General features: G+C 39.7%; 1 protein-coding gene and 1 long non-coding RNA gene across 4 annotated transcripts in view; both read left to right on the forward strand.

The window, feature by feature from the left end:
* Positions 1 to 21,696, forward strand: part of cacna1ba (calcium channel, voltage-dependent, N type, alpha 1B subunit, a) — a 143,765-nt gene that overhangs the window by 15,129 nt on the left and 106,940 nt on the right. The gene's annotated exons all lie outside the window — the stretch shown is intronic.
* Positions 9,629 to 19,095, forward strand: LOC139623550 (uncharacterized). 3 transcript variants are annotated; one of them, XR_011691545.1, is made up of 4 exons: positions 9,629 to 14,449; positions 14,652 to 14,712; positions 15,876 to 18,011; positions 18,252 to 19,095. It is a non-coding gene; the product is annotated as an uncharacterized lncRNA (long non-coding RNA). The 3 variants fall into 3 exon arrangements; XR_011691546.1 differs by having other exon boundaries at positions 9,629 to 12,259; XR_011691544.1 differs by having other exon boundaries at positions 9,629 to 14,712.

Raw genomic sequence — 21,696 nt, forward strand, 5'->3', positions numbered from 1 at the left:
GTGTGAGCAGTGCGCGATTGCGCAAGCGCGCAGCTTAGAGGAAACATTGGTCAGTACTATCAATATCTGCAAACAGAAAGCTAGCATAGTAGGAATTAAGAGGATTTGTGCTGGCTTTTCTCTTAACCTTGTAACCATGGGCATACCGTTGTAAGTTCTATTTCGTTTTTTGCTGTTTTTTTTAGTTTTCAAAGCTTCTAACTATTCCATCTTTCATATGTTTTAAGAAAACGGGGATCCTATAGTTCAAAAACTTGATGTGATAGAGAAAAACTGCACCCAAAAATTTATTAAGAACAGCTGTCAGACCTAACTCAACAAAAATTGTGTTCCCCAGTGTAATTTTATTGTAGCATTTGCTTGATAATATTTGCAAGAATACTGTAAATAAAAAACACATACAGTTGTATGCAAACCTGGGCAAATACAACCCCTCAAGCACACAGACATGAAAAATTAGCCTTTTTTCAAATGTAAATGCTGTTACTTTTATTTCTTAAAAATAGAAAAAAAAACTGGAATAGTCTTTTTACTTCAAAAATCAACAAAATATGTCACCAGCCTCTGGTTCGAATCTTACCCACGGCCCTTTGCTGCATGTCATCCCCTCTCTCTCTTCCCAAATTTCCCCGTCACTTTTTCACTTTACTTATCTAATAAAGGCATTAAAAGCCTAAAAAATAATAATTAAAAAAAAAGATTAAACTAATTGATTGACTGAATCATTGTTTCAGCACTCTGTAAAACTGACATGGCATTAATGTGTTTATGATCTGTGTGGACTAATAGAACTGCTGTTATACTGACTTTCTCTCTCTCAGCGGTTCATTGTACTGTTCAAATCATGCATGTCCTACACAATATTGCCATTCAGTTATTGGTTTTATGCTTTAGAAATGCTTAGTAAGCTTAAAAGAATGCTGCTAGACCAGTTTATTCTGTCATCTCTGATTGTCTGTGGCTAAGTAAACAGAGAGAATCCCTTGGTATTGGATGAGAAAGCTTGTACGGGAATACTGCTGTTGGTGTTGGGGGATGGAGAGATGAAGAACAGAGGAGGCTGGAGTGTTGGAGGTTGGTGGGGAAGGGCGGTGGTAGTGGTGGAGGATGCTGTTACACAGCAGAAAGTCCCTGGGTACCTGCTAGTTCCACCAGGGGATAGCCTGGCCTCTCTTACGTAATGATACAGAGATTTATTTGGCTCATCTACTGGGGTTTCTCTCAGGAACCTCACTGCAATAAACAGAGACTCTGCCAGTTCCCAAACCCCTCATCAGTGGCCCAGCCCCACCCACTGGAAGTCACTGAGCCTTTATTCCTGTTGGCAGAAAAGAACGGGAGGGAGTCCGTGGAAATTGTAATAAATGCCATCCACCAGAAAGAGTCTGCTTTTGCTTGAATTATGCGGAGAGCTGAGTGTGTCTGTCTGTGTGTGTGTGTGCATATGAATCCATAGGGGTTTATCTTGAAACCATACCCATGTTTTTGTATGTTCCATCCCCTTTACAACAAAGCATTACTGTCATGTATCTTCCAAGCAAACAGTAGTATTTCAGATGTTTTTTCCTACCGTCCAGGCAGCAATAGATTTCCATTCATTTCTCTAGTGTGAAAATCTGCATTAAAAAACTAAATGACCTCAAACAAGATTTGCAGCTTTTTTGAGGTCATTTTTTTTTCAATGCAGATTTTTCAAATCACCCAGCACTTTACAACTGTATCACTACACATTATACATTTGGCAGCACTAAAAATGATGTGATGAATAAAGAATAAAAGAATAAAATAAAGAATAACACTGGTGATATTCTATAATTTTCCTATTGTCAACAAATTCCATCAAAAGACCATATCAAAAATAAATACAGTATAGCCACCTGACAAGTCCAAGTATTCAACAGCTGATATAGTATATTAAGGCTCTGTGCCACAGACCTTAATTTTTGTCCAACAACCATTAAAAACACAGCAGTGAGTCGCACAGTTTCACTGGGTGACATGTTCCTTCAGTACTATGAACATACACACTGTAGTTTATTATGACTCAATCCACCATACACCAGCCTGCTGCCCCAAATACTCAGTAGAGCACCAAATGTGGATGAACATGTTGCTGAAAATAGTCCCCTAAAATTGCATTGTCTTTATACTTTCCTGTGTGGTCTCATATTTGCACTATGTGTCATAATATTGTGGTGCGACTTGGCCTGTTGGATTGTCATATTGTGACTCCACTTCTGTCATTATGCTGAAAACCTTCTTCCAAAATTATGCCAACAGGCAGCATATCCTCAAACGTAAATCCCCCTCTCTCATTAGGCAAGGCCTTTTTTACGAGCTCCTGGCTAGGCTCCTGAGGATAACTGTGGTGAGAAGTAGGTTGCGCAGTTGATGCTGGTGTGCAGAGGTTGATATTGCTGCTTCATCTGGGTTGCAGCAGCGGCAGCAGCAGCAGGTCCTTGATCAGATCTGTTGTGGTTTTAGAGTCAAGGTGTATTCGTACATATGGATATAATGCAGTAGGCAGCATCTGGCCTCTCATGAATCTGTAGTTTTGGGGGTTTGCTGTGTTCGGCATGTAATTTACATACTCTGCTCCAACTGGACAGTTGTTGTCAGTTTGATTCCACACAAAACACAACACATTTCTATGGTCTGATTGGTTGTGCTTCTGTCCAATTGCGTCCAGAGTGATTTTGGTCTGTAACCGTTGATGCCGGCACTTGGAAATTGATAATTAACAAGAGGTTGAATGGGCCTGGAGGCTCAGCGATCAGTCTTCCCTCCTTTTTGTTTCAAGTGTAAAATTTCTTTGCTGAGTGAAGTGGAGTAGTAACCAACTCTATATCTGGGCACAAAACCAGTTCTCATTCACTTTTCAGGAACAGCAGCCGTTGCTGTCCCAGCTTTTTAAATCTGTATGTTTAAGAGTTAACAATCAACCTCCTCTTCGTTTGTTTGGCCATTTATGGTGTAGAACCCAAAATACTTCCACACTGCTTTTCACGTGCTTCAGTGTCGTGACTATCCAGGCAGCACGGCTTTGATTACTACTGTCCTCCTCAGCTTTTGATTTATTAGCTCAGTTTACTGACGGATCACATCTATACGACTTCACAATATATGAGTTACATAACAGATGCAACAACTTCTACAGTATGTCTGTGTCAGTATGTCTGAGCCATGTGAGAGCACTAGTGTGGACGTATGTGTGTTTGTGGATATATGTCTGATCTGAGCTGAGGGTGCTAAGTGTATAAGTGAGGGTTATGTACAGGTTGTCGGGGCCTATGTGCAGCCAGTCTCATTCACTGTGTGTCTATGCGGATGGGAGCGACCTGAGCAGGCATGATTGAATTGGAGCTGTCCTGGCTGACATGATAGCCATAATTGAAGGGCCAGATGGTAGTTAGAGGGCATTACTACAGCGCTCTGGACATCTTATCAGCGTCACGCTACACACTGACGGGTTGAGCCATGCTCTCGAGGTAGATACCGGATCGCTCATATGGAGTTCATGCAGCTGAACACACACACGCATGCAGCCCTTAAACATGCATGTACACACGCACACACATGCCAACAAATTACCTCTCCGTGATGATGTTCATTTCCTGCAGGATGTGCTGTGTAGAAACCCACAGCAATTAGTCATTAGCTGTGACTCAGTGATTATCAGCATTCAGCTCATTTGGACAGGACTTCAAAATATCAGTCAGCTCAGCAGCCTGTTGTGATGAGCTGTCTGTTAGCATGTAGCTAATATTACACTGTTAGCTCACCAGCCTCCATTGGCTGGGGGTTCAAACTCAATGTTTTTAAATCATGAAAGTGGTTAAACTTTTAACTATTGTCGACTATAAAATGTGCCAACAACAGGATATACAAGTACATTATTACTTATTTCTTTGAACGGCATGTGATTTTATTCTATTGCTTTTATTGTTTGTTGTGTAAAAAGCACTTTGTAACATTGGCTTTGAAAGGTGCTCTACAACAAATGTTTTCTGACTGCCTCAGGTGTGTCTTGATTTCTCAGCATCTCAGCTACTATGACATTGTCCAGAACCTGGATACAGTATGTACATGACACAGTATCCTGGTGTTTATCAGAGTACTCCAGGTAGTGTATCCAGAGGCCTGTACTATGAAGCAGGATTTGAGGTTAGTGAGATTTAACTCTGGTTTTTCAGTCCTACGACGGTGGTTCACTTGTTACCAGGGTAAATCACCATGGTAACTTACACTGAACTCCTCACCTGCTCTGGGTCAGGTTAACTTCTGAGGATCAGATCAAAACCTGTCAGCAGCCCAACTACTGACCAGTTACCTATTAATTGTCTTCATCACTGCAGCTCAGAATAACATGAGGAGACTCTGTGACCAGAACTGGACATAAAAACCAAACCAGTTCACACATTATTAAATATTGTAAATTTCAGTCAGACTGATCTCATCACACATGAACTGCTCTCTCCTCTCTGCGTTGGCAGGAGAAACAGTCTGACATTAGTTCCACTTTTTTTTCATCTGCATCACATGTTCATAATAGTTTGTTCATTATCAGACAAAAGAAACTTAATGATAATTCATGTTCTTATTTACAGTTTATCCTCAGTCTGACTTTAATCATTTAAAATGATTTCTAGTGTTTCTCTTTTATTGTAGTCATGTGATCATAATCACATTCACATTTCACCTTGTTGATTATCACTTTTGGATGTTGCTATAACCAAATTTGCAAGCAGGTATCACAGTTTCTTCTCATGTCATATTAAGTACTTTATTCATGGTTTGGGTAGGACAGGTAAACCCTGGGTAACTGATAACCAGGTTTGTGGTACAGGTTATCAGGACGGTCAATGTTAGTTTCAGTTGAGCCAGATAATGAAAAGATATCCTGGGTATGTTGAATTTGTTTCATACAAAGCATAACCAGGATACTGCAAAAACCTGATCCTAACCAGGAAACTAGTGAACGCACAGAGTAGACTAGAGAACATTCCAACAATGGTTTGATTGTGTTCGAGCAACACTATGACAGATTTGTGTTAAAGCTACACTGACGGAGGAAGAAGAACCCCAAACCAGTTGACAGACACACCGGCCATATGAAGCTAACATTAGCATGTTAGCAACAGTTGCTTGTTTGCACTTTCAGCAGACAGCCAGTGTGTGATGTATTTAATGTTTCATGTTGTTCAGTGCACTCAGTTTGAGTCTGTCTCGCTTTCACTTCAGTCACTGGGTTTTCCAGAAAGTCTCTTCATAAATCCCACGAAAGGGAGGTGAACAGTGCCGGGCAGCTGGCTTCTGTTTATGTCCATGAGAGGGGAGAGTGACAGTCGCAGCATCGAAACAGCAAGAGATGTAATTTTGTTGTGTCCTCTCCTTGTATGATTATGGAACAATATTTACTGTGGATGTTTTACACAGAAGCCTCCGTCAGATGACATTGTAGCTCAGCTTGAGACAGTTTTACACAACACAACCTTGTCTCCAGCCAATTACAACAACAGAGCAAACAGAGCAATAAAATAGTCCAAAAATAGAGGCATTAGGTGTTAGGGTGGGTTTTTCCTTTAAATGATAATTATGTCCTATTATTACTTGGGTCTTTGCTTTGCAGTCATTCCTGTCAGTAACATTGTGCTTTTCATGTTAATTGCTGAGATCTGGGAAAATGGCAACATAAATGATAAGACAGAGTGCACAAGAAACACGGGGAATCAGGGGGTAAACAAATGCATCATACATTATACTACATGATAAACACAATATGAACGAATGATGACAAAGTGCTGGTAAGTCTGATCACGTTGACAGTTGTAGGTTCACGACACACGAGACGAGCTGCTTGACAGATCTGAATCCTGCAGGTTCTGAATCAGAGCTTTTAAGGTGACAAGCTTAAAATAGTGATTCGTTGTGTTTAGATGTTTAACTTAGAGATTCAGACAACTCTGATCACCAGCTGCCTGTTCACCGTTTGACAGCTGCCGAGCTGCCTGAGGTTACCTAAGTTCAACTTGAGGAGGCTTCACCACACAAATATGTGATGAACGTGATATATTAAATTGGGGTAATTTGACGTTGTTGTACCTGCAGTAAACTTGAGTCAGCGCGCTCCCAATTTGGAGAAGCAGGCAGGAGCACCAGCACAGAAGCTGAGTGATGTGCTGCTGTGAACAGCCTTTTCCTCTGGCTCTACATTTTCTCAGCCATCGAACTTCCATATTCCTACACATAAGAGCTCTTACGCCGTGCGCTGCATTACGCCGCAGATCAGCAGTCTGAGTCATAAAGAGCTGTTTGGAGGAAAAATAAAGTGGTGACTATATTCAAAAATCTATCAAACACTTGAACAGATTTTTTAGGTGAGCATTTTTTAGGTGGCGAACATATGTTTCTTCTGCTGTCCCTGCCCACAGCAGTACATTGCTCAGCTTTTGTGCCAGTGCTCCTGCCTCTCCAAACTCCAAACACTGTCCCTTTAATACCATCATGAAAATATTCTGCTGCCTAATGTGCACATATATAGGCTATGATAAACACCTTGAGACTGTTTGTCCAGCACCACTGTCTGTTTGGTTGAAGATGCTATAGAAGTGATGATTTTTTGTAAACAGATTGTAATTGCACGTCATGCGACAGAGAGGGTTCTGCGCACACTGAATGAGAGGCACACGGAGAGGCCCGCTAAAGAGACAGACAGGGACGCTAAAAACTTTATGGATGTTTTGATCCACTTGCCAGTCAACGTGGTGGAATCTCTCCCGGTGCCAGTCTGACTGACAGATGGGTCCACGGTCAGAGCGTGGCAAGGAGGGACTGAGCGTATCAATGATCTGCGCACAGCTCTACGCAGCAGTGGTGGACCGCCGTTTAAGTAATTAAACTGAACGAACATCGCATTTTAAAAATGAGATGGAAAATTGCAGTTGAAGTGCACTGCAAACACCTCGTGGTGGGAAACGGTATACATATAATCAGCTGGTCATCAGCTGGTAATTAGCTGGTGGGAAACTTTAGGAAAGGTTTAACGGTATCAGAAGTTTGATTCCGCCCAACCTGACTGGAAAGGTAGACCGCTCTTTCTCTCTCTCCTGGTACAGATTTACCGTCTCTCACTCCCAGTGCCCCCTCCCCCATCTTCTGTTCTCTGGTCTTCTTTCTCTTGTCCTGTGCATGAGCATGAACATCCCCCGCTGCTGATTGGCTGGAATTGTTGGTCTGAGCCACTTTGTTTATTTTGCATTTACAGAGCCAGGGCTGTGTAGGAAGACCAGATCTTTTTTTCAGCACACACACAGAACAGACAGCTCGTGAAACCATGAGGACATCTTCACTGAGTCTGACAAAGAAGTGTATTAAATGTGTTACACACAGAAGGCGCTCAGCCTAAATAATGTGTAGCATTGACGTGAGAGACAGTCCAACTGAATCTTACTCTGACACCATTACCATTTTGAAAATGCCATCGATTGATCATGAGGCACATCACATACATGTCTGCTCTCAGGACATGAGCCTGAGCCATCTTTCACGAGCAGATAATCAGATCACGCGGTGGGCTGTGTGAACGGAGGGTTTGGGGAACTTGGGTCCGTAGGGCAGGTCTGACCTCTACCGTGTTCCAATAAGATGTAGGGAGCTGCTAATAAGAGCATATATCTGCCTCCCTGTGCACCCACCCAGATCAATAGTGTATTGAGCTGAACGCTGAGCAAATACATTCACTTCAGCACTCCTCTTTATGGCTATCTGGATCTAAACAGCTGCTGTTGGATTTATGCAGTGGCTCATTCATACATTACAGATCAAAGCCTGCCACACACACAGCTTAGGATAACACCAATTGGAGTGTAATGGTAATATTTCAGTGAAATAATTTTCAATAACTTAAGGTTGCTCTGTTTCAAGAATTTAGAATTTCTCATTTTTACATGAAGAATCAAAAATGCTCGAGGTGGTATTTTGTTCAAGAGGTTAAATATAAAAATGTTGCATTATTAATAATCCTTCCGATTTTTTTTTTAGAAGCAATTTCTCATAAATCTAATTAATGCATCACAACTGCCCCAAAAATCTTATGAAATCACTCCTGTGTTTGAACAGGTCAGCATCTTTGCCCAGTTTTAATATTGAAGAGGTCAAATACTGTAGCTGTTCTGGTTGTGACGGCCCAAAGATCCTCTGTGTCATGCTGGTGTAGATCAACTGCACTTTGCAGAGATCATGTGGTGGTTTAACTGGTCACTGGTAGATATTTTTTCTTTACTTTATCAGTTTATTTCATAATTTTAAGGCTTGCTAAAGCTAAAGCTTTCTGCAGAATTGACATTTTGGATACATGCTGGGCATTCTTGCAAATAAGCCTCTGTGTCTCTGGATTAAGGTTTCACTCTGACTGACTACTTACTAACATCCTTACTCACTTGAAGGATGAGTTGCAGCATTTCTATTTAAGTTTATTAAATCCCCATAACTATTTTGAGGTGTCCTAGAGGGAGCATGTAAATGGAATAAGAGGATTGGACCAAGCACTGAGGCATGGGGCACCCTGCAGTGAAAACCTCTTGTAGCTGACCTAGAATCAGCGATACCAATACAGAAATGTCTGTCTTCGGGGTAGGACCTGAACCATTGCAGAGGCAGTGCCACCGACATGAGTCCAGTTCTCAAGACAGTCCAAGAGGATATCATGATGAGTGGGATTAAAGGCTGTGCTCTAGTCGAGGAGAACAAGAATGGATTGATGACAGCGACAACTCATTTATGGCTTTAAGAAGACCCGCTTCTGAAGTGTGTTTTCTAAAACCAGATTGGAATTTCTCAAAAATATTATTTTCATGAATAAAAGCAAGCAGTTGATCTGCTACAATATTTGTCTATCTAAAATCTTAGCTAATATTTGGAGCTTGGAAATAGGCCCTAAATTCTTAAGATCAGAAGAATCAAGAGATTTCTTTTTAAAGGTGATCAATGAAAACATCAGTGACAGTGTGATGTGCGGGTTTTAGATTTTGTTTTATTGTAATATATTCTTGTTGAAGTGTAATGTTTGCTGCTCTCAGATGGTCAGCAGGAATGCTACTGTCCCTGTTGAAAATTGTGATTGTAGTTTGCTTTGCTCTAGTATGACCAGTATCTTATCAGGGTGTTGTTAGGGTTAAATGCCATTCAGACAAGACGAACATTAGTAAGGAATGAACTACTCACTACTCTGTAATTCAATCCATTGGTCCGGATGTCATGTTAACCGCTGTGAAATCACAAGATATGGTCTGTAATAGACATGAACATTGTGATGTGACTTGAGTAACATGTCTTTCTCCTCATAGTCTTTCCAGATTTAGGAATGTACATTTTTATTGAAGAAAGTAAAAACATAGTCTTCACAACAATTATTGACATTTATTGAACAAAAATATATTAGCTAGCAGCTAGCTGACTGTCAGTCATCCTTCCAATTACATATTCTTAACTGTCCTTTTTTCCAGAATTAACTTGTATTGTATTCATTTCCTTAAATTGTGTTTTTTTGTTTTTTCTTTTCGCATTTGTGCCAAAATGACAGGAAAGGGGCAGAGAGAGGGGGAATGACATGCAAGAAAAAGTTGTAACTCGCCTGCTAAGAGCGTTCGCGTTCATGTGGTAACTAACCACTAGTCTATGGGGTCACCCCCACTTTTCTTAGATGTAAGGACATTGTCAGTGATAAAAAAGATTTACATTTATGACGTTTGTTTAAAGGTGGTCTGTGTGAGATTGGCAGCTTGCGTGTGTCATAGTAAGGCCCGCCTCCAGGAAGAAGAAAACAATTGGTGCATGAAGCCAAAAGAGGAAACCCAGGATAGCTGGAATCCAGTGAAAGCATGGCAAAACACTCTGGATAGATAATGTTGTTTAAATCAGTATTTTTCAAAAGTTGGGTGATAATTCTTTCTGGGTTTCTCACTAAATGACTCCTTTCACATTATTATACGTAGTCAATAGATCCATTGTAAATATAGGGAGATTAATTAGTGCAGCTTTAAGTATCTTAAAGTTCCCAGAGTTTAAAGGGATGAAATGAACCAATAAGACCAACATGGGACACAAAATGCTGCTGAAACACGTGATAAAAATGAGTTTGATAGAGCAGTGGAAATATTGTCACAAAGAATTAGCTTATTTGAAACATCACTGAATTATTAAATAAGAATCAGCATTGTGCAATTACCGGTATTATTAGACTGTAATATAACTGTGTTCCAGCAGCTAATGACACAGATAATAGGTTAATATTTGGGCCAGCCAGCCCAATGAGTCTTAGAACACTGAACACTGAGAACAGCTAGCCAATCAGATGTCCAGGCTCCAGAGAGCTGCTTCACTCACGTAGAGAGGGTTATCAGAACCTAGACTGAATGTTGTGATGATGGCTCTGTGGTTGGGGCTAATGTACACAGCTTGCTGTAAAGCTCTTGGAGAGGCCAGACTGTGGCGTTTGCACAGTGAGCTCTTCTCTAATCAGCCTCTCCCTTAAGAGAAAGGCTGCAACAAATAAATGAATAATTGAGTGGGTTTCACTGTGGATGAATTAGGCCATTTACAGAGTGCATTTTATCCTCTTTGATAAGCACTGTGCACAGTATTGCTACAGTCTACTTTACCTGAGGTATATCATACATTCTGCTATAAATAAAACATTGTAAAATGTCAATTTTTATCCAACATTATGTGGTGGAATAGGGGACATAAATTCTTACTTGCCATTACGGAGTATTTCTTATAACAAATGTTTTTCAGTCAAATGACTCAGTCATGGTCTCTGTGGTAAGACGCTAATACTTTTCTCTGGTTTTCCTCTGACTGTTGGGTGATGACCTTTGACTCCTTCCCACTTGATTCTGTAAGCAGTTTTGGTCCTGTGTTTGCAGCTGATATATTTTTTGGTGTTAATCAGTCTTTTGCCCAAAGTTCTTGCTGTTTCACTATTGTATTTTCCCCTGGAGACAGCTCAAGAACAAATTCTAACCTCCCAGTAAGTGAAAGTAGAAAATGTGATGTCCTCACACATTACAATAACCAAAGGAGTACCACACAGTTCCTAACTTGGTTCTGCTCTTTTGTCCATGTCCATAAATTCCCTACCTGTAGTCATTTCCAATGCCTCAGCTCACTTCTATGCTGAAGACACTGTCATCTCCACATCAAAGAAAATTAGCCGTCTCTTTTTTAACACTCAACAGTACTCCTTTGGGACAGGTATCGCGGTACAAATGCCTGGATTGATGAGTTTCGACTGCCCCATTTTCACAAAAACAGGGAGAATGACAAGTCGAAATGTGTTTTCAACATATTTATTTGTAAATATATATAAATTGTACTGTCAGTCATATAAGTCAATAAGTAGATTGTTGTACCTGATTCCCTTTATGGGTCAACAATAGACTTTTGCATGACCTTTGCATTGCAACTCTAACCCAATAAGCATGGAGCAAGATCTAATAATGCTGGTCATGGGTTGTTTATTTGCACAAACATGTTTGAGTTTGTAAAGACACTTAAAAATAAAAGTAAAATAAAACAAAAATTTGCACAGTAATGTTTATTGTAATTTTCTTTTTGTTAAAATGGATCTGATATAATGGGTATCAAAAAAAATATCATTAAGAATGAGTATCGAAGTCAAGGTATCGCTGTCAAAACATTTTGAAGGATACCCAGCCCTAGATACAATAACACAATTATTACAAGGACTGATACTAAGACGAACAAACGAAGAATAGTTAGATGGCTGAAATTGGGAATCCTGAAGAGGATCCTGAAAATGACATCGACCCTTGCATCTGGCAAAATGAGAGCACAACACCAGGTGACGGTAAGCAGAACCTTAGCTATAACTAGTCAGCCATATTATCTTATGGTATTTAAGAACATAGCTAGTCAGTTGATAGCTATCAAGACAGCTTAGCAGTAAGTAGTAATGTTGGGGTGGATCATTAAGCCTGGTTACTTTTCTGTATCATACTTGTTTTATTAATGAGATGGAAGTTTGAAATTAGCAATACTGTATAAAAACTAGTTCTAGAGGGAATGTTAGTTACTCCATATAATATGATATTTAGTATTTTTTATGTGTTATTTCTCCTTTTTCCTTCTTTTTCCTCAGCGTCTATAAGCATCACTAAAATTCCCCACTGTCTGTGCGCAGTGGTCCAGTATTCACCATCTCACACCCTGTGGCGAAATGGCTAGAGTTCATGCTCAGGTACAGTATTCATTACTTAAATCAATGAAATGTAGCAGTTTTCTTTCTTAAAAAAAGATTTATCAGTGTTGTTATGATGTAGGATCCTTTCCTTGGATCTTATGCTCTGTAAAGGAGCACATACTGTATATGTCCTGTGAAATAACACCTCAAGTAATGGATAAGTTTTTATTCCTCATACAAACAGGAATGGCAATTGAAGAATTGTAGAATTGCTTCAGAATGTAGAACAGGGACTGCACACAGATATGTACTCTTGATAATCATTCATTCTAGTGTTATAGGACTTATAAGACGTTTTAAGATGCGTTCTTCATGGGCTAACAGTCTGTGTTCTTTTTTAAGTCTTTTATACTCATTCACCCCACAGTGAACTGGCTAAACACTGTAAGATGCATCCCAATGATCAAACGAGGGACATTTTGTGGCCATATCATATGGAATAATATTAAATATTATTGACACATAGTAAACACAATTGTTTTAAAACTCCAAAGACAGACATAGATGAGATGACCCTCCGTAAGTTGTGAACATATTGTCATAAAAATAAACGCAAATACTTGAGTGCAAATGAATAGGAAATGTAGCCTTTACAACGACTCAGGCCAAATATTCTCAAGTTCTGGCCTTAAATCTTGTTGTGAAAATGTGTTTGCTTAATACTCACTGTGGTTTGCAGAAGTACCCAAGCAGTTTGACTTTTCACATTTTGTTGTTCAGCAAAGCTATTCTAAGAATCATTCATTTGCAGTTTTCTGTCTGTTTTTAATGCGAAGTGAAAATTAAATTCTTCAGATGTACACTTTATATTAGAAACAGAATTAAGATCAGAACAGAGAAATCTAGCTTGTATAATTATTGAGCCCCCTGGCCTCACTTTTATTATTTTGCCACACAGGTAGGTTAAATATTTTTTCATATGTTGTTGTCATTTTTCACCTTAAAGTTCTTTAGCTCCTCTTCAGATTGTATGAATGTGTTTCGACCCAGGAACAAAACAAGGAAAAGGAAAAGTAGTCTTGAGTTTTCCTTCTTCTCTGCCCACAGAGGTTTGTGCTGCCACACAGTCTTAAGGGATCTTCAACTAAAGAGAATAGGTTGAGCTGAGTTTACATCATTTGGCGTTGTGAACACAAAGCCATTGTGAATCCTAGTTCACACCCACTTGTATTTCTTTCTTACTCATGACCATTCAGAAATTTCATCAAATATCTCTGGATAAAAATGTGTTACTGGTTCCATTCTTTTATTTACAGATTTTATTTAGCAACACAGCAACAATTCATTTTCGTTACTCAGTCCTGCTTTGTAATTACCCTTTTACATTTTTTGTTTGTTTTTTCTTTCCAATGTGGCTGACACTGCAGGCAGTGGCCACCAAGTGTTACTGAGCAGAAACTGTTTTGCTGTTGACGTGTGAAAACAGTGGCAGAACAGCAAAGCTTTTCATTAATGCCATATTAGAGTATTGGAATTAAAATAGTTGTTAACCAGTTTTTTTTTTTTTTGCATAGTACTGTTTGCTTTTAATTCCATGGCAGCCCTATTCAGCCAGCATGATGCAGGCCGTGCCATCATTGCAACAACAGTATAATTTTGAGTGACTCTGATTAGGTTTCTTAATGACATTTTCTTTCCCTCCGGTCGGTATAAGGTTTGCAGTTGAAGGAATTTGCTGTGATCACTGAGGGGACTGTAATTTAGAAAAATAGATTTCATTTAGGTCTATAGTGGGCAGAAATGTAGCACAAAAACATCTACCTGTATTTGTACCGTTACACTCCATTATTTACAAGGCTCCATTAATAACCCATTAGATCTGATCAAAAGGCCTACTATAAGGTAAACTGTGTATTTATGAAGTGAAGTATCTGAAGCCAGAATAGTCTCTCACAACCCAATGAATAGACAGTTGTTAACCTAGCGGATGTTCTACGTCGAGACTGCTATACAAAGTGTGTATTGTTAAAGTTAAAAGTTAGCATAATACACCAAGTGAACTGTGATGATCACACATACAGTATGATCATAACTTCATGGACATGGTTACCGGCTAGTACAAATGAGGCACATTGGAGACACAGGGATGTGTTTATATGGATGGAAATTGAATTGGATGGCTGTGTTTAAACATAGAAAGGTTAAGAAAAGAGTATACCCTATTCAGACGGTACCCTTGGTAACGCTGTACGTACACTGCAGTATTAACATCATGGTAGGACATGGTTATGACTGCAAAGTGCGATATTTAAAATAGCTAAAGGTATCATTTTCAATGCTGTGATAATTGCATTTTGTCAAAAAACAATCAAATCCATTATACTTTTTTATGCTGTACTACTGTTTATGTCCAATATTCAAGCATTTGTCTTTTTTCTTCACTTTTCAGTACCATTGTGGCTGATGAGGCAAAACTGAACAGTGGGTCTTCAGGATGCTGCAGGTTGATGGTAATTGCAGAAGAGCCATCCTGAGACTCGTCAGGGACCGCTCAATGCAAACCCTTCAAAGCCAATTTCTATGACATATCAAACCCAGAACATCCAACTCGCTGATGATTGGCTCACCTACAATCGACAGCTTTTCCAGTTCAGATATGGCTAGTATTCTGTCTGCTATCAAAGGAACTTTGTTGACTCAGTGACTGGTGTTCATACTCTGCACATTTAACATGTCAGGCGCAGTCATAGAAAGAATTCTGTTAAGGCATTAGTTATTTTAGCCCAAATGCAGAATACAGTGACAGAGGCAAGGAAGAGGTGGGGTGAGGAGTCTGAGTCTGAGGTATAAACAAAGGAAGTGACCAGGATGAAGCAAGGGAATTGGTGGATGGGAGTCCAGTGAGCTCAGGGAAAAGAGGGTGATCCAGAACGGGTTCCAGACAGAACAGGAGAGGAATGATGGCAGCAGCTCAGTTGATCCAGAATGGGTTTCAGGCTGAACGGGTGAAGGACAAAGGCAGGAGTCACGTTGAATGCTGTGAGACAAGACTCAAAAAAGGCTAAAGGATGACTGACCGTGTAACAGGGTCTATGATCTGGCGGCATCTTGAAGCTGAAGCCCAGTATTGGAAGCACAGATGATTTGGGATGGTTTACAGCTGTTGTCTGACATCTGCACATCTGATAGCGCCCCCATACTCAAAACACAGACAGACAATGGTGTTTTGGACAGACTTTACCATGATGTGAAAGAAGTAAGTCAAGTTAATATGTACAAAGTGTAGGTGTTTAAGACTTTTCAGGTTTGTTGTTTGGTAGCCATTATGGCCCATATTGTGTATTTTTAATGTAACGGTAATGTGGCTTCAGTAGCCTATTGTTGTTGAAATGTAGAATTTGAAGTACTATTATTGAAAAAAGGTTGTAGGTAGTGACACCGCACTGTTGGACTTGTGGAGTGTGGGTGTGTATGAGGCTGATTCCAGGATCCACTGTTGACCCTTCTTGAGTCATTGACCTAACTCTGCCCATTTCATAACTCAAATGATAAGTCTACTCTCTGCATGGCTCAAGCCTTCACTGTACTGCTTTCAGTTCATTTTGGGTTATTTGTCTCCAAAGATTGATGTAATACAAAAGTGAACTTTTCTTCTTTTAATTGTTTATTTCAGGTGTGACTAATAGGCAGACTGCTGTCCAGATCCAGACCCAGACGCCGTCCTTTCTGGACCCAGACCTGTAACCTATAAATGATTGAGAATTATTAAACTCTGACCAAGCGTCTCGTGTATTGAGAGTTTATTATAAAAATGGTTGAAACTTTGGTTGAAGATGTGAAATGGAGTTAACAAAATTTATTTTGAAATGTAGTTACTTATTACAGCCCCTACTTTCCTTGATATAAGAAAAGAACATATAATTATTATTAGAGAAGTTATTTATAATCCCTCAGGTTCAACCCACCCACCCCCCTCCATAGCTGATATCCTCTAACAACTATTCCCCATTTTTAAGAAGTATAAAATTATGAAATGTTATTATAAAGTATTATCTCACTGGCATATACATTTTACAAATACAATAAAACAAAAACTGTCTCTGGACTTACCTATTGCTTTTGTGAAGGTGTTGAAAAGCATTGGACAGTGGACTAACATTTGATGGCACCTTAATGAAAAGTCTAAATTGTTCTACAGTAGTTTGAGGTCAAGGAAATTATTCATGACTCTTATAAAAGCACTTGACTGTGTAATAATACTTGATGACATTTTAATGACTAGTCCAAATTGTACCATTGACTTGGGGTCAAGGAAAATATTCATGACTCATTTTTAATGGTCCCAACCAACCATATATGACAATTTAATGTAATGTTAACACATAAAGCTAAATAGTTTCTTTAAGTTTGATAATTAGGTCTGCTACAGCATGTCATAATAAAGACATTGACAGGTTATGTTGACTGAATGATGCTTATAATAATAACAACAACAGTCATAACTGTTAAATTTATAAAAATCATCTCTCACCTCTCACCAGACTCTTCCTGATAGATCGAGGTCTGTCTGCTAAAAAGAAGTGACACAAAGTGTGTCCACTACTGAGAATATTATTAGCTGTTCTTTCTTTGCATATGAAAATCAATAAGCTCAGCTTTGAAACCTTAAATATTCCTGGTGTTTTTACTTAAATCCCTTAGAAACAATCAAAATATATCAGGGGATGGCAGCCTTTTTAAAAAGAGGAAGTTGGCAAGGTCATACTCCCAAAAAAGCAATGTAATTTTTAACCACCAGTTGTCCTCTTAAAGAAACAACAGGACTTAACATACTGACATATATGGTTTGAGAGGAATTACCAAACTGCAGTGGACAAAAATGAACTTTGGATTTCCAGAAATTACTTTAAGATGCTAATGACAGTGCTTCTGAACACACTTATGTTTGTCGAATGCAACCTAAAATTAAAATGATCCATAAATGGAATTAGAGCTGTGTATTTGTGTTGAGATAACTTAAAATATTGAGGACCAGAAATCATTTAAAGCTGAGCTGCAACAACGAACTATTTTGGTGATCAACCAATCAGGCTTTAGGATGTTGTGATGGACAATTTTCACTGTTTTCTAATGTATTATAGACCAAATAATTAATCTATAATCGAGAAAATAACAGGCAGACCCAGGTTAGCCAAACTTATTTGGAAGTGAAAACAAAATCAAGCATTTGAAATATTACCTAAAATATGTGTTGTAATCTCAACTTGGGTGTGCAAGGCAACTACCCCAAGGCCCCAGAATTTTAGGGAGCCCAAAGGCTCCAGGCTTACTAAGTGTCAACCCTGGGGATGACAGATTGGAGGCAGGCAGGAACAGTGAAGTGATTTAATAGTGAGACTTCAATCTCACAGGTAGTGCAGGTATGTACATAGGAACAGGTGAGCAGAAGAACTGGACTGAAACAGACAGGAAGAGAACACTAAAGTCCAGAAACCCACTGGAACAAGTGAACACAGGAAGGACAATGAGACAAACTGACAATGACTCTGAACAGAGGGCAGGTGTATGTAGCTCATAACTGATTGCAGACAACAAACAGGTGAGGTGGGCGTGGCCGTCAGGGCTGGGTGAGTGAGAGCAGGTGGGCAGATGTGCAGATGAAAGCCCAGAGACAAATTTTTAAATTGCTTTAAACTGTCCCAGTTACAGTTCCATTAAATTTTTAAACTGCTCCAGTTACACTGATACAAGCCTGAAGTTGGGTTCCTGTGTCAAAATCTAGTGGTCAGACCTCCATTTGGCCATGTTTGTAAGTGTCCTCATAACTGACAGAAGTAATGGACAAAGATATTAAAGTAAGATTCATGTTGTTTTACATTAAACCTGAATTTTCCTTTAATATATGTATTTTGTTATGAAGTCTATTTTCAGTTTCTAGTTCATGAGTTTTTTTGTTGTGATATTTGGACAGTTTGAAGCCTCTAGGCCTAATCTGGTAGTGAACTAAATGAAATCTTAACAGGAAAAATCTCGTCACACCCGTTTCCAGGAAAGAGAACGAGGTGGAGAACGAGTCAGAGGCAGACAGACAATCTCTGCGCTGATGTGTTTTCTTTTCCGGACTGATGTGTCTGAGACTGTCGATCGATGTTCCAGGAGGTGTCTCAAGCCCCCCCCTCTCCCACTTCATCCCCACCAGCACCATTACCAACAGCACCACCTCTCCCAGGGAGCTGATTGATCTGAGAGCTGAATGTTAGGGAGGCTCGGGACCCCACAGCTAGCCAGGCCCTGCTGTTTTCACTCAGCTACTAGCCGTGTATCTCTGCATGCTACCTTGCTTACATTTTCACCCGCAAGGGAAACCAGCCAGGCAGCATGCTGGAAGAATCAGCTTGTAGCTGCAAAGCTTGAATGACTGTGTGTTTATACAGGAGGATCAAATGAACCCATGCATCTAATTTATTCTGGCTGAGTGCCACTCCCAAATTGCAAGTCTTTGAATAGGCTCTCTCCAGAATTGGCTATTTTGCCACATTCAGGTACGTTATCTCTTTGTCTAGATGCCAGACAGTGATGAGCGTTTATTGAGCGTGGTCTGTCATTATGTTAAGCTGATGTTCATTACATGAATACTGGCCTCGGCCCCAAGCTCTGACTGAACTCAAAGTATTGATTTGCACTTACTGTCCATCACAGAGATGGTCCAGTTTCATTTTATTGTACCAGCACAATCTAAACAGTAGGACATGTTTGACTGGAGAAGTATTGTCACACTGTGTCAACAGCTTGAGGATGACATTGAGATACCCATCTGTAACTGAATGTACTTGTGGTACTTCAAAGCAACAAATAAAAGTGGCCATCATTATTAAAAACACATGATTTATTCAATCCCAACAATCATTTCTTTCCCTCTGTATGTTGTTGTTAGGTATCCATGCTTTATCAGCTTTGTGGCTAAACACAGGTACTGTTTGTACTACAAAAGTAGTACAAACAGTGATCTTTGTGTGGGCTTGTTTGTGCCACAACTGCTTTTGCAGTTAGGGTTAGTCCTTGTCCTTGCCGTTCAGAACTTTAGGGTCTTTGCAGACTGCTAGCTGCTGGCAAAGAGGCTGATGATAGTTTGACACATGTAGAACTTGGCTGAGTACAGACAAACCTATCCAAAACATTGAGGACTAAGTCTCTAAGTTTTATTAAAAATGAGGAATTACAAGAGGAATATCCCAATTTTAAATTACCTTCTCTTTGGGGCACTGCTGTCTTTTATTTAAATGAGACATTGTTTTCTCTATTCAGGTTAATGGTTTACATAAGCATGTGTCAAAGATATTGCAACTTCACCATCTATGAAACCATGGCAAGCCCCATTCCCTCCCCCACCATAATCTGAGATTCACTTTTTGCCATTAAGCTGAGCTGGGATACTATGCACTGACTTTTATGCACATTGTACATGTTATGTGCATGAGTACACTCAGAGTATTAATGTATTCATAGCTACAGGCAGAACTTCCCCCAGTATGTTAACAAAGAACTTCCTGGGGAATTGAGCTCACAAATACGCCAGAGTACACACACACACACACACACACACACACACACACACACACACACACACACACACACACACACACACACACACTAGTAAAAAAAACACCCTTTTGAGGATGAGATCACAGAGCCATTATGAAAGCAGTTTGCCTCTCCACACGGGTCAGGTGAGCTTAACAAAGCTAAACAATGATGCAGGCAGATGTTCAGGATTTTTTTTTGTAATGAAGCAGTTATGATATCAAGCACTCTGCAGTGAAACAGGTACGATATTGCATAACAGAGCCAACCAGTATTGGAAGTTAATTGCATCATGCCGTCTCAGTGGAGGAGAAAGCAAGTTGAATGCATGAGCTGAATACTTTGTTAGTTTGCTCTCTGTTACTTCCTTAGCACAGCTCAGTGATGAGAGAGCATTCAGAGATTTTTCAGACAGCTTCACTTTCTTCACATGTTTTTATGTTTCAGCCATATGCTAAAATAGTTTAAATTAATTTCCCCCTCAACAATCTACACATTATACCTCAACATGGCAAAGTGAAAACATAGTTTTAGAATTTTTTGCAGATTCATCAGAAAGAAAAAAGCTGACATATCACATTGATATAAGTATTCAGACCCTTTACTCAGGACGTAGTTGAATCACCTTTGGCAGTGACTACAGCCTTAAGTCTTCTTGGGGCTGACATGACACATTTTGCTCACTTAGAGATTTTCTGCTGTTCTTCTGTGCAGATCCTTTCAGGCTCTGTCGCGCTGGATGGGAACCATCGGTGGACAGACATGTTCAGGTCTCTGCATGGATGTTTCATTGGGTACAAGGGGGTCAAGTCAGGGCTCTGGCCGGACCACTCCAGGACATTCACAGACTTTTTCATGTCATCATTGTTGAGACTCATGTCACAACACAACATTTCTCTGGTGAAGAAATCTGTATAAATTTGCTGCTGAAAATGGTTCTCAGTGCAGAATTTCCTTCTGTTTGAGTAACGTTTGGTAAAAAATATAGTGTCCAGCTGTTTTAGAATATTAGTGAGCCTCTTTGAAAAAATTAACTATATATTTGTGAGCCATTTTTAAAGATTTACTTCTTAAGGAGGAAGCAATGGGCTTGGAACTGAGAGCCAGAGATAGGGTAGGGAAGGTTCAGAGATGGACTGACACACTGTTGGTTTGGGTCTTTTATTTATTGACAATAAGAACAACAGCTATAAGAACAGCTTATAGTGACAGTTTATATTATCGAGTCATTTATGTTTAAAACCTTGTGCCCATCTGGGGCGGCCTGATGGCGGAGTGGTCAGGGTGCGTAGCACATGAGCTGGTGCTCTTGGCAGGTGAGTGCTGGTTCGACTCCCGACTGGCCCGACTCTTTCCTGCGTGCCGTTACCCCTCTCTCTGCCCCTTTACTGTCACTCTCTATCTCTAAAAATGCCCCCGAAAAAATAATCTTTAAAAACCTTGTACCCTTCATAAGTATTTCCCTTTCTCTATTATTCTTAAATTAGATTGGTTCCAGTCCGTTTTCATGACATTAAAGGAAAGAAATGTATATTTTGAAATATATGATATCTATTGGCAATCTCGTACAGATGATAAGTAACACAACAAAAATTCTAATTATTGTCATAATTATAATCGTAGCACAAGAACAATAATTGAATTGAATTAAAGAGATGCTGATCTGCTGCATGACTGTACATCATATGTATAGATATGAATGTGTTTATGTTGAGAAACACACAGTGAGAAGAAGAACAGTCTACACTCTCTCCCTGAGCCAGTGCTCGTCTCCTGGCTGTTTGTCTCTAATGAGATCAGCGGGGCCTCCTTTGTTTCTATGGCGACACCTACCAGTCGTCTCTTAGAGAGGCTTCCCCTCTCCAAGCATCTCTCCTTCCCTCCCTCTCCTTCGCTCTCTCTCCCTCCCTCAT

Source organism: Trachinotus anak, unplaced genomic scaffold (assembly GCF_046630095.1).
Source record: "Trachinotus anak isolate AG129_WGS33_773 ecotype Australia unplaced genomic scaffold, CSIRO_AGI_Tana_v1 ptg000008l, whole genome shotgun sequence".
NCBI classification, from domain to species: Eukaryota; Metazoa; Chordata; class Actinopteri; order Carangiformes; family Carangidae; genus Trachinotus; species Trachinotus anak.